This window comes from Sorghum bicolor, chromosome 7 (genome assembly GCF_000003195.3).
Source record: "Sorghum bicolor cultivar BTx623 chromosome 7, Sorghum_bicolor_NCBIv3, whole genome shotgun sequence".
NCBI lineage: Eukaryota > Viridiplantae > Streptophyta > Magnoliopsida > Poales > Poaceae > Sorghum > Sorghum bicolor.
Genome location: NC_012876.2, coordinates 51,228,071 through 51,242,603, shown reverse-complemented (window position 1 = coordinate 51,242,603; position 14,533 = coordinate 51,228,071). Strand labels below are relative to the sequence as shown.

Genomic DNA, 14,533 nt, shown 5'->3' with positions numbered 1-14,533 from the left:
AGAAAATAATTAATAAAATAAGTGCTCAAGACCCTAAGATCGTCCAATTCTAACTAGGTTGTTCGTCCTACAGTCAGGCTAAGCTTTGATACCAATTTGTCGCACCCAGTTTTGATAACAAAACCAAGTACTCAAATATGTGCGCCCAGGATGTCCAAACACATATATTATCACAAATTGTAAATATATCAAAGTAAAGTACTTTATTACATCGCATGTTCAACTTAAACATCTCACATAGTCTTGCTCATTGGCAACATTATTACATAAAGCGGAAAGCTAAGCCCTTGTTGCCACAGGGACACCAACTGGTGAACACCAGCTCTCTAGTAGTCATGGACATCTTCGGGGAACTCCTCAGTACACACATCTGTTACCCATCCGGAATTTTCATTGAAATATAAACAAGTGTAAGTGCACCATGCTTAGCAAGTATAACATAGGGGTATATGAAGGCTCAAAGGCTTGACTCGGTTTAACAGCGATTAGCATTTTAGTTGGTCATATTTTATTATCCAAGACTTGCTACTTTTAATGAGAGACCAACCCTGGTTACATAAGTATTAATCAAAGTTATCACATTTCCCAAGTATAGCCAAGTAACCGCTAACCAAGAAGGATCCAGGCCGCTCATGACCGAGAGCTCGGCTGTTATAACAGGTTTTAGATTTCTGCAGAAATTGTACAACTTTACCCCCGAGCCGTGGTTCCCTAGTGTCGGGGTTTGCAAGGCCCACACCACTTCTACCGAGGAAGTGTGACAGGGTTCCACTACTTAACCTTTCACTAGTCACCTTAACAAAATAGTAGCCGCGAGGTTTCAGTGGCAAGTGTGCATAGACGACCTCCTTCAAGAGGCACATGTGGTCGCGGCACTGTACACACCAAGGTAGGAGTGACATCTATACACCACGAGGCACCCCCTCTAGCGCCTTTCGGTAACTACTAATTTGCTAGAGACATACTAGTTATATGATTAAAGTCAGAGCCATGTGACTCTCGGGATTGTACGTGACCTCCTGGGTGGCCGCTTCAGGATTAAGTCCTTATGGAGAGGAATCTAGAGCTTTCATAATCCAAGCTCTAGCCCCCTGACCAAGTTACTAGAACATATTTTATCACATTGCATATACCAATTAATCAGATTAATTTATAATCTTGGGTTTTAAACGTAGCAGCAACTACCTAAATAAATGCACACCTTCCCATGGGTATCAAGGATTTGTGGTACAAAATTATCTAGGTAAAATCCTTATAGGTATTTCAATTTAGACACATGCATATGTATGAATTAAATAATGTTCATAGGTACAAGGAAGCCTATATTACACTTGCCTTCCTCAAAAGTTTCTTCCTAGTAGAGCTCCACAAACTGTTCCTCAACCACCCCAACCTGATCACCTTCTATTCGTGATCCAAACACCAATCAAGCATCCAGTCCAATCATCACATGCATACAAATAGAGTTCTATTAGAATAGTACACCAAACAGTAAAAACAGTGACTGAAAAGTATATAAATCTACTCTATGCATTTCTACGAACACATGAGCGAAAGAATCACTCTAATCAGACTTAAAACGTGAAAGTTATGCATAAAACAAAATGGATGGCATTTCTGTGAATAAACTGAATTAAAAACGAATTTAAAAGAATTAAAACTGAATTTCTAACGGGTCTGGACCGCGCGCACTATTATATACAAGTACAGGGTTTAAAACGGAAGAAAACAGGATTAAAAGAAATACTTTTGAACTAGGTTGGACCGCGGGTTGATTTGTTTGAAACAGGGGGGTTAAAGTGCAAAATCTCCAGCGGTTCGCGGCTGACCGCGTCGCTGGCCGACAGGGGGGCCACGTGGCGTGCTGGGGTTCGCTCGGTCCACCACTGTGCGCGTGGACCGGCCGGCCGAGCGCCCGTGGACCGCGTCCATGGTCCACGGTGGCCCGGTTACATAACCCCGAAGGGGTATGTAATCTGGGCCGTTGGAATCCGATCGGACGGCTCAGGAAGAAGGGCGGCGGGGCGCTCGCCTGAGCCGAGGCCGACCACGGCGGCGCCATTGTCGCCGACCAGGTGAGCTCCTCGGAGCTCGCCGGAATCTCGTTCCCGGCCACTCCAAACAAAAATAACGCTACCACAACGACCAGCGCTGTTGATGCAAAACTGGTCTGCAAACACAAAGGGCTAATACCCGATTCAAACGTTAAGGCGTGCCAGCCGATTTGACCTTGCTATCGGCAAAGGTGATAACTCGAATACTTCAGTCCTGACAACAGCGATGCGCCCGGATGTCACGGCTAAGAGGTACTCACGCGGAACTTGAGAACACGCCGAGCTTAAGTCGACGAATTCCTAAGAACTCGTAACAAAAGGAAAAAGTATGACTAAGTCGTCGAAAAGTAAATGCTGGAATATGAGTAAAAACGTGTGTTTGATTTCTTGATTGATTATTACAAGGCCCTAGGGTCTATATTTATACCCTGCTCAAAGAGCTACAACCAGACACGATTAGAATTCGAATTCCAAATTACACGGAATCCGTATACAAAACGATGCAAATAATTAAGGAAATAACAAAACTATCCCTCGTGACAAACCGAAACTCCTCCACATAACGACCGGCAGCTTCCAGACTCCTCCTTTGCATCATCGGCAGATCCTTTGCCATAGTCATCGGCAGACTTTCTTATCTAGCCATCGGCACCATATTACTGCCTGTCACATTCAACTTCTCCCTCATCAGCAACCATCCTCATCGGCAACCCGCTTTGTAAACATCGTACTGCCACCTTATCCTGCCATCCTAGACACGTGCCCAAAAACGGTGTCAACAAGCGCGACGAGGCAAACACGATAGGGCACAAAGAAAGGGCGGGGAGCACGTCGGGACGACGGCCCCGTGGTGGCGCCATTGTCGCGCCCTCGGAAGGCTCGGGTTCGGCGTTAGAGCACTCTAAACTTGAGATTAAAGGCACGGGGAGCATCGAGGGAATACCGAGGTTCCGTTGGAGGCGTTCGCGGCGTCCGGAAAAGCTCTGAGCGGCTTGACCACGGTCGGGGCGGACTGGAGAGAGAAGAAAACGTCGGTGAGCTCGAATTCATGGCATACAAGATCAAAACAGAGGTGAGATAGGTGCCTACGGTCGCGGCGAGTCCCAACCAAGCTCCCGGGGCGCTCTCCGGGCTCTGGGTCGCTCGAGCAAGGGGAAACCGAGGTGGGGGAGAGAAACCGTGCTCCGGTGGTGGCTAGGGGCAGCAAAGGGGGCTCGGCCTGGGGTTTTATAGGGCGAGCAGGGGCGTCGAGGGGGCGCGCATGCGGGCGTTAACTCCCGGCGTCAAGAGGCTTGATGGAGCCCCGATTGATGGTCTCCATCAATCGGCGTTTGAAGAAGGGGATGAATGCCCATTGCAGCGTTCCCGGCTCGGTGGAGAAGAAGGGGGAAGACGCTGACGTGCGGGCCCCACGGTGCAGCGAGAGAGAGAGAGGGAAAAGAGCGCCGACAGGCGGGCCCTACTGCGCAGTGAGAGGGGGAAAGGGGAGGCGCACGGGCTGTCCGCGCGGAGCGGGCCGCGCCACTGGGCCGCGTGCGCGTCGCGAGCGAGGGCAGGGAGCTGGGCCGCCAACGGCCCAAGGCCAGGGGTGAGCGCGGGGGTGTGTTGGGCCAGGGTTTGGGGCTGGGCCAGAGGTGAAGGAAACAAAATAAAAGAAAAACTCTTTTATATTTTTTAGAGCTGTAAATTTGTATAAATTTCTATCAAATTGATTTTTAAACCAAACAACCTAGTCTTACAAACAATCAAAATATTATGCACCAGCATGAATGCAGCATTTCATGTTTCTAGACCTTATAGTTTATTTTAAATAATTCCAAAAATTGTTATTTTGCCTAAACAATTCTCAAATAATTCATATAATTATGCCAAATTAAATACTAATTTGAAAATTAATTTTTAGGGTGTTACACACACTATACCCAACGTGTCTAGCCATTCTTACGCCATTTAAGGTAACCGCTAACAAGCTAGAAAAAGGTCCTCATACTGAGCTAAAGCCAGAGCCATATAGCCCTCATGGTTGCACAGTTGTCCCGGGTAATCACGTACAGACAAGATCTCATATAGTTATTTGTCATCCTTTTACGTTCATTGCATAGCTATTAATCATCTTACAAGATCATGGATTACTTCAAGCACTAGCATAACTACTTCAAATGCATATCAAGTAGGTAACAAGAAATTCAGGATAACAATCATCTATGATTTTGCTAAGGTCATCAAGGTGGACACATGCATATGATAAATGTTGTACTGATTGTGTATAGGTAACAAGGATAGTGCCAAGTTATACTTGCCTTGATCAAAGCTCTCCTGAGCCTGCTGCTGGTCGTCAAAAGCCTGGGTCTTGGTCACCGACGTACGGCTCACCGTCTATTCCCAAACATCAATCAACAACACGCAATCCAATGAGGCAATCATACACAAAGCAAACAAGCTATAATTAGAACATTACACCAACCAGTGGTAAATCAAATATAGAAGTTTATAAAAATATTCTACGCAGCGCTACGATCACACAAACGTAAAGTTCACGAAAATCGGAATTAAAACGTGGAAGTTACGAATTTTCTAAGATTTTCTATAGATAAATAACTAATTAAATGCTACTGCGAAAATAAAAAGTTTCAAAACAGAAAAATAATTCCTCTAACCTATAGAGCTTGAAAATACGAACCTAACGCAATTTGAATAGACCAAATCGGATTTAAAATGAATATTTTATGAGCCTTATAAAATCAGTGACAAACTTGTAAATAGCAGAAAGCGTATTCTAGTTCAAACCGATGAAGAATACGTTTTTCAAAATAAAAGGCGTAAAATCGGGAAAGCGCTTTGGACGGCGGGTTCTAATATGGAATTGCCCAGGGCCTCTTTAGCAAAGTTACCCCGAAAGGGTATCTTCTAATCCAAGCGCTTGATTTCACGATCTACGGCCGAGACTCGCTCAGGGGAGGAAGCGGCCGGCCGGCGGCGAGCTCCACGACGGACGCCATGGATGCCACCCCGGAGCTCGCCGGAGTTAGCGGATCTTGCGACTCCGAGCGCTAGGGGACAAAGAGAAAGCACCAGGCGGAGGAGGAGCTCACCGCGATCCCGTTTATGCGCTTGGTTGGGTCCGAGAGACAGCGGAGATGGCGTGCGAGGTGGCGGCTCGATTTTGGAGTTCGGCGAGATCTGAGAGGTGAGCACAGGGCTTAAAAGGACTCGGTTAACGCTTGGGTGAAAGAAATCCCGAAAATCGGGGTGGGCGTTCTTGCCTTCGACGGTGTCCGGTTTGATATCGACGCGAGGAGGACGGAGGAGGGCGCCGACACGTGGGACCCCGGTGCCAGAGACTGAAAGGGAGAGGAGGGAGCTGCGCACGGTTTGAGCCTTGGCCCGGTGGCTGGAAGCAGGCTGGGCCGCGGGGAGCACTGGGCCACGCCCTGGGCCTTTGCGCGATGCGGGGGAAAAGGAAAACTGGCCAGGGGAGGGGGAAAGCGCTGGCTGCGGGGGGGGGGGAAAGGGGATTGGGCTGGCTGGGCTTCTTCCCCCTTTTCTTTTTATTTTCTTTTTCAATTCTTTTTCCAAAGGAGTTTTAAAACAAAAACAATTAAAATAAAAACAAAGCAACAGTACAAAAATAACTATGCTCCACCATGAATGCAAAATCACGTTTCTAAACTTATGATGAATTTTAATTTTCACCAAATTATTTATTTGCTAGATTCAAATGCTCACAAAAATACTTAAATAAATCAAATTAATTCCTATTAATTGAAATCAAAATTTTGGGTGTTACAAGGACATAACATACATGATGCATAAAGAGATAATAAGAACATCTCACGTTGGGTCAGTCCAGCCATATGTCATACACGTGCCCACATTATTAGTTTGACATCTCTATATCTATGACTTGTGAAATATAGTCATCAACTAATACATGTGCTAATCTAATATTTATGTGTGTCCTCACATGCACTCTAATTACGAGTAACTTTAGAATAACCATACAAGTAAAAGAGTTTCATAAACAAATTCACATAATTGTCAATCGATACAAGTTTGTCTATAATAGATATTCATTGAACTCATAATATATGTCACGGATACCGTAATATCATTATCTCTATGATTACCTCTAGAGCATATTCTCAACAATGAATTCACATGCCAAAGAAGAGACTAATCAAGATCTAATTTTGCGCGAACAAAATGACGAGAAAACAAATTCTCGTGAGACGGAGGCTATAGCTGAGTCGGGTGATTGTGATTCTCCTAATTATGTTCCTAGAGAACACAGAAATCAGTGGGAGCAAAGTTCAAGGGACTGTGTTTCTACTATTATAACTATTTCACTACGTTAAGATTTGATGAATGTGTTCCTAGAGAAGTATTCCTAGAGAATACAAAAATTAGTGGGAGCTAGTGGGAGTTCACAAAGGAGGAAGATAACATCTTGGAGAGTTACGGACTAAGTTTTCTGTATCAATGACTCGAGAAGAGATAAATATCTCAGTTTGTGCCATAAACCATTAGTATACCTCTATTTAAATTACTAAAATTTATATTATGGATTTTCAAGAGTCAATTAGTGTGCCACGATAGATATATGTAGCAATCATTAGTGGATAATTAGGCACATAAGTAAACCTCTATTGTGATTAAACTGCTTGTGGTCCATGATGACCACATCAGAAGAGGAATTTTGTTATTCTAAACCTAGCAATTTTCATGATCTTAGGTCCATAAGTATATATAAGTGTGGGTGCTAATAAGTTTTGTGATGAAGTCAAACCACTAGACTACAAAAGGGTCTATAATTCTAAGCACGAGTTCAAAGGGAGTTTTTAAAAAATTTAAATTAAAAACCTAGTCCACTATGGTTTAGAATTTTACTAAGCGGACCAATTATGCTTATAAAAAAAAAGGGTGAAAATTTTTATTGTCCTAATACTCTACGTGGGTGAAGTTGAGTTACATGGCAATAGGAATGTGACTTAATTACAAGATTAATTGAGCGTTAAATTTTTCGTCCAACCACTCATCATTTATTTCCAACTAAATAAAAATTGTCGTGATCGACGGTAGCCCCTAGAGTTCCAAGGGTTCGGCCCACTGACCCACAACGCCATTATAAATAAGAGAGGCGCCCCTGGCGTCACATGGACTCTAATTTTTGTGACTCTTCACATAACTGGTCAATTAGGCGTTGCAGGGTTTAGGAAGGCCGTTTACCTACGTCCATCCAGGTAATGCAAGATCTTCATCGCATTCTTTACCAACTAGGAGCATCAAGTCCATCTGGTGAAGACTAAGATCTACTTCATCTACATCGATTCTTCTATCGGAGGACTCTGGTTAGTATCAGATTAATTTCCGCATAAGTTTTAGTTAGTGATCATATTTAGACTAAGATAAGATCCTGTTAATCTAAGTTTTAATTCAACAAATATCTCCGGAGCTGGAGGAAAGGCAACATGTGGAGGTTCAGGTACTCAGAGCATGATTTGTCTGTCAGTACTGCAAACCTAGAGAGGTCTTTTGATTGTCCAAATCCAACTGAATGTGACAAGGAAATCTCTGCCACTGGTCTATATTCAATCTTCGCAGTCTCATGAACTCTCAGCCTGTGCAAAACCTTCGAGCTTGGACTTAGCGAAAACAAAATCGGACCATGTCGGTTTTCAAGCTCCAATTCGACACCAGTTGCGGAATGCTCAAACACATAAATCTAATAACCTTTCACAAAACATGCAGCAGCAAGAGCTTACAATGTCTCAGAATGTTCAAATCAATTATTTGCACAGTCGAATCATGGAAACCAACAGTATCTCCAAATGATGCAAGGGTATGCATCACAAATGGGGCAATATTGTCAGCAACAACTGTATTACCTGCATGCTCAACACAATCAGAGTCTGGAACAGCAACAGCTCCCAACTGAGCATCTTCAGCAAAATTTTATGCAGCAAGTACAACAGCTGAACCAGCAAATGGTACTTTGGCAGCAACAAGCAGCACAAAGTTTCATCGCAATATCACAGAAGTGTATGTTGCACTATCGAGCAATAAGAATCTGAATTCAGAAAAAACCATGTTCGATACGGCCGCAGCTGAAGAACTATAGACGACAGAAGTAAATCCATAACCCTTTGGTTCCTTCCCAAGATCATTGTGTGCACTACTCAACAGGTAAGATGACGACGAATCAGCTACAAAACTTTCACCACGTCGTGAACTTGATTAGACGAACGGGTTGTTATCCTCGTCGTCAGGCTCGGTGCGGATCCCATCATCCTCGTTTGTCTTCACGCCAATGCGGCTCTTTACAGTACTCCACAGCTCGACTGCTCTGTCCTTCATTGCAGGCAGATCCCGGATGTCTCCGGGAAGGAGGGTCTCCGCGAGCTTCTTGAGGAGATCTTTGATCCTGGATACCAAAACAGAACGTCAGGCAGAGTAGCAAGAGAAGCATTGCTCAACAATCGCAGCAAATCATTTTGATACCAAAACATAGTGTCAGATGCAGTAGCAAGAGATTCTAACATTGCTCAACAATCGCAGCAAATCATTTGATCAAAACGGCCAGGTCAACGATACAAGTCAGATGACTTGTTCAGCCAGTTTAGTCTAAGGCACAAACTGGATGTCTAATTGGTGTTTATTGACAATTTGATGACAATGTTCCATGTGGTAAAATGTGTAATATTGCAGGTGCACCGAGTATACATCCATAACCAGAAAAGCATCATATCAAAAGCCTTATACAGTAAGAATAAAATTGGTGGTGAATCTGATTTAGAAATAACAATTGGTGGTGAATCTAACTTTTCTTTAGATGGAAGGGTAAATGAGTTATGAAAGATAGTGGCACATTGGAAATACAGCCATTTCAGTGACTATCTAGAGCATCTATAAATATCTTGACTGAAACTAGCACATACTGTGTCATCTAACTTGCAAAAATAGCTGACCATTTTAAAATGTTAACAGTTGGCCAAGATACCATAACAAACCAATTTTATGCCTAATAAACAGTAAAAGTTACTGGCACATAAGGATCGCACACCAGTCTAGATATGCAGCTGTTGAAGATATCGAAAGTATGAATAAAATATACACCCATCAAATCCTTAAATGAACTCCCTATGACCCTATCCTAAACATGAAATTCAATCTTTCTAGACCCCTAAACAGGGGATCAGTCATGATCCCAGTCCTCCAATTGGTGGTATCGGCATCCACAATAGTACGATCAGAAGCTGGTACCTAGTACGTTGAACAGGAGCACGCATATGTAACAACAAACCGCCGCCGCGCGACCGCGCGCTGCACCCTGCAGCCCGCGGCCACCGCCCCACACGCCGCACGAGCCCGCGCCACCGCCACCCCACGCCCATGCATGGCCGCCGCCCCCGCTCGCGAGCCCCTTAGTCGTGCAGACGAACAGCAAACAAGCAGCATTCGTTTCGATTACCCACCACCGTACCCTAAACAACCGACGAGCGCCGACGACAACGGGTCGCTAAGCACACGCCTCACCTTTCAAATCAAACTGCGCCGGTGCCGGTGGTGTCGCACCAGCCACCGGAGCCCGTGCTCGGACAAGCCGGTACCGAACTCGGCGAGCGGCGACGCTCCCCGAGTTCGCTACTCCTCGTCGGAGCACGGGTTCGGGGCGTGTTGCGACGGCAATACGGCCGCATCCCCTCCCTCGCTTTCAACATATGCGCCAGTGCGTGCAGCAAGAAATCCCAACCACGTGCATTCTCGTCTCGATTTCCCACAAGCAGAATTCCGGCGACCGTACCGGCGCGGCGACTACGACGGATCGATACCCAACCACGCGGCCTCTCCTCTCAAACTATCTGATGGTGTCGCACCACGCGCCGGATCTCGTGGTCCGAGTAGCGGGTAGCGAACCCGGCGAGCGGCGACGCTCCCCGTGTTGGCTACGCGCTCGTCGGAGCACGGTTCGGGTGCGTGCTACGGCAACACCGGGAGGTTTGAGAGGAGGACCAGACGAGAACTAGCTAGAGGAGAGGATGATGAGGAGGGGGTTGGGAGGAATACCTCGAAGGAGCCGGACGAGGAAAACGGGAGTACCACCCCATGGCCGCCGGGCGTGCGACGGTCCCTCGTTCGTCGGAGAAGAGAGCGCCCTCCGCTGCACTGCTACTATTTGTTCTGCTCTTCTGTTTTCTCTGGAGCGCTTCTGCTTTTTGGCGCTGCGAGCCGCTTGCCCCCTCTTATATCCGATCGACCCGAGAGGCCGCCGAACCCGGCTGGCTGGCTAACCCATGCGCCTCGCACAAGAGCGGTGGGGCCGCGGACCGCCAGCTGGCACATGAGCGCCTAACTGCCCTCTCTTCTCTAGTACTACTTCTACGTGGTGCAGTTTTTTTCTTTTTGTTTTTTTTTTCCAAAACGATGCCTGTTTTTCTTTTTTTAAAAGATGTCGGCTATCTTTTTTTAAGAGTCAAAACATGTCAAGTTTGATTGTATTATGACATATCTAGCTTAGGATTTGCAATTCAACCGTTAAATGAAGTTACATATTATGCTTAAATCTAGCAAAAATTACTATCAAGGAACATATATTATTATATTGTGAAACACCATGCTTCCTAAAAGAGTGGTACTTAGATATGGTCTAACATTCGTACTTGATCGACCTTTATGGTGTTTAGAATATCTGTGTAGTCTGTTCACTTCTCTTTTCAGTCATACTTTTTTCTGTCAGTCAATAGTGTTTTTCTCTCACAATAAATCAGCCAACAGTAATTTCAGTCATGACTTTTCAGACCAACGATGCCTAGAAGATGTAAAAATACAGACTGATTTATTGTGAGAGAAAAACACTGTTGGCTGACAGAAAAAGTACGGCTGAAAAGAGAAGTGAACAGGCTGGCTACACAGAGCCAGATATAATGACAGTTCCTCTCCTCTAGTGCAACATTCTAATTTTAGGTTAAAAGCATTTCTTTGGCACTTCTACTAGCAAACTAAAAGCAAAAAATGTCCATAGAATACTCAAATAGTATTGATTCTGACACGATAAGATCGAGCATGATTTTAAGAAAACTATGAAATTAGCTTCGTAGTTTTTAGGTCAAAACAAATTTTCAATAGATTTTTAAGATTAAACCAGATTTTAGAACTTTTTGTAGTGCAAAATTTTCCAGGAAGAAATTATTCAAAAGAAATAGTTGTTGTCTAATTTTACATCCTTAAATGTCAAACAAGTTTGATTTATCCTCTTCAATAGCTAACTTGACATGACAAAACCGTTTAAGATGTAAAAATAAATGGTTTTAAAAGTTGAGAGGGTTAAGAATCCAGTTTTATAAAGTAAGGATAAACAATTGAACTACCACAAAAGTTTAAGTGTCAAAAAAAGAATCTTCTTCACTTCTCAAATATCTCTACAAAAGAGAGCGTTGGTTACAAAGCCACTTGTAAAAGGCGTACTTGTCGCCTTGCCGCTTCAGGTGGAACTGAAACCCCTGTAGGCCAGTGCCAGTACTACCATTTCCACGGATCCGAGTCAACCGGATAGGATTTGTCTCCCTCCACCGCCCCTATCCGCTTCCGCCATGGCTGCGGGCTGCGACCGGCGGCCGCCGCGTTCCCGTCGGCGTGCGCCGCTGGTTCCCTTCCTCGTGCACCCTCCCTGACCTCTGGGCCTCTTCTCCTCCCCGTTCGCTCTCCCCCGCGCGCAGCAGCCTCGTTGGCGTAGGCGCCAGCAGCACCCGCCGCGCGCCAACCCTTCGACGGAACGCCTCCGCGGAGACGGTGGTTGCGGCCTGCGGGGCTCCGGCAAGTACATAGCGCCGGACTACCTCGTGGTACGCAGCACGGTTCACTCGATCGCAAATCTTTGTGCACCTCGGCACTCGGCAGTCGGTGGGTTCGAGTCTGAGCGCTGCTTTGCATTTATTCGTGGTTGCAGAGGAAGGTGTCGGCCGAGGAGGTGCAGGAGCTGGTGAGGGGGCACACGAAGGTGCCGCTCATCGTTGAATTCTACGCGACCTGGTGCGGGCCCTGTGTTCAGATGGCGCAGGACATCGAGATGGTGAGGCACGCTCCCTGCCAGTTTCCCATCCTTTGGTTCTGTTTGTTGCTCTGTGACTGTTGTTATCTTGGCCAACACAATGCCTGTCTGTGAAGTTGCAACCAATGAGACCATGGTATAAACGAGTTCTATGTGCCCAGTGCCCTTCAGGGGACCTTCAGTGGAAACTATGCGGTGAAATGGAAAGGAATGTGGTAAAGCTTCTGGCTACATTTAGATACCTGCATTGGACAATTTAGTCTAGATTAATATCAGACTGTATATTATTTGAGAGGAATTTAGACAGCTTGGTAGCTGGTGTACTCTGGTATAGGACAAGTCGACAAGGCCTGGGAGAGGAATTTAGAATTTAGACAGTTTATAATTTCCATCTGAAATGAACTAAAAAATATATATGCATCTGAAAATAATAAAAGACTTCCCCTAACAAATATCAGTATTCTTAGCAACTAGTGATTCGTCTTTTGTTTCTTTGGAAAATAATGTGGAAAGATGACCAAGAAGGAAAAGTCTTGATGAAAACCACTTTTGGATTTCTAGCTTCTATTAAAGCATAATCAATCACTTGGGGATTCTGTTTAATTATTGCTGGTATCTTTAATCTTGAAGCTGTTTGCACTTATGTGTGCTCCTTTTTTTAGGGCAAGAAGATTATCTAATTGCTCTGCCTATGTTGAGGACGGGCGAGAGCGAGGAGCCAGCAAGGAGTGCCGGCACGCAGCTGGGAGAGGGGGCAACAGTGAGCCGCGGAGTGGGGGCACGTGGCGTCCGAATGGCACCACAACATTTCCGATATTCTAAGTTAGGTTGAAAGCATTTCTTCGGCACCTGCGCCTGTTCAGTTTCCCATTACAATATGTGTATTCATGATTTTCAAAATTCATCGAATGGTCTCTAGAGGGGCCAGGTCCTAAGTTTCTGTCTCAGCAAGAGCAATGTCTACGTAGCCTCGAACATATGTGTGATGTTTCCAGTGCAGTGCTTAGGTTTGTAAACATTTTTTCTTCTTATGTGTTGGATAGTACCGTGAGAATGGAAATGCTGTAGCTGAGAATGAGAACCTGATCTTCTCTCTTTCTTGGACTTATAAATGGGGATGATCAGTTCGTAGCTCTAAGGAAAAAGCGCTTAATTCACAACTGTGATATGTGGCATGTTTGTTGGTACTTTTAACAACAGATCATTGGCTACTTTAATTGTTTGCCTGTCTTTTCATGTGCGCTTTGAATTGAATAGTTGGACAGGTAAGGAGGTTGTCTTACAACAACAGTTTGGCTGTTTAGAAGTTCAATGTTCCTAAACATAATTGGTATAGTAGTGTGAGGTGTGAACAGGTGAAGCTTGGGGGCTAACGACTCTACATAAAATTCAATTGGTTTGTTTTGACTTGGGAAGGTGATATTTGTCTGTGACTCAAAAGTGTGAGGTCCAAGGGTGCATGAAATTTGCAACTTAGAATTTACACAATTTTGTAAACAAAGCCACACTTAGTTCATTCTTTGCTTACTGAAGGACAAGTAGTATTTAATTTTGAGATCTGCGCTTTGCATATAGATGAATTGCGTTTATACTTTTATGTGCCTGTGGGATTGCACGGGCAGACTCCTAGTATACACTAAACGCATAGCAAAAGCCAAAACACCCTATAATTTGGAATGGAGGGAATTCTTGTGCAAAACAGAAAAATGTTTAGACCGATTCAAACTGGACCTCTACAAGAAGCACCACTATAATTCAGAGTTGCTTTGCTCTCTAAACAGCATACCATTATTATAATAATACTCATAAGAATAATATATGTAATAACAAAGTTATTAAGTAATTTTAGGGAATGATTTGGCTTTGATGTCATTTGGCAAATGGAAAAAGTCTATATAACCCCCAAACTATCTAGGGTGGAATACTTCATCCCCCAAACTATAAAACCGGATATTCTACCCCCTAAACTTTCAAAACCAGTCAAATAACTCTCTGGAGTGGTTTTAGAGGGTGGTTTTGTCTTTTTCTTTTTTATTTATTTTCCCTAAATCTTTGAAAAAATCATAATAAATCACAGAAAAAACATAAAATAAAAAATTTAATTTTGTTGGACTCCTGATGAGTAGATCTACACAACAAAAATATAATAAGGTATATTTTGGTACAAAGTTTTTGTTGTAGTTTTAAATCTATGTTTTTCTATAATTAATAAGAATAATTCATATATGTAGTTCATATGGATTAATTGTGGTAAAATTTTTATGGTGGGCTCGTTATTGTATGCTTGAACTATGATAAAAGTTTCGTACCCATTGGATCACGTATAACTTAGTTCTAGAATTATTTAGCTTTATTCTTGTTAAATATATGCTTTATCTATAACTAATTTATACATGATCCAATGAGTATGAAATTTTTACCATAGTTCAAGCAT

General features: G+C 44.0%; 1 pseudogene; it reads left to right on the top strand.

The window, feature by feature from the left end:
* On the top strand, positions 10,158-13,286 carry LOC8070019 (annotated as a pseudogene).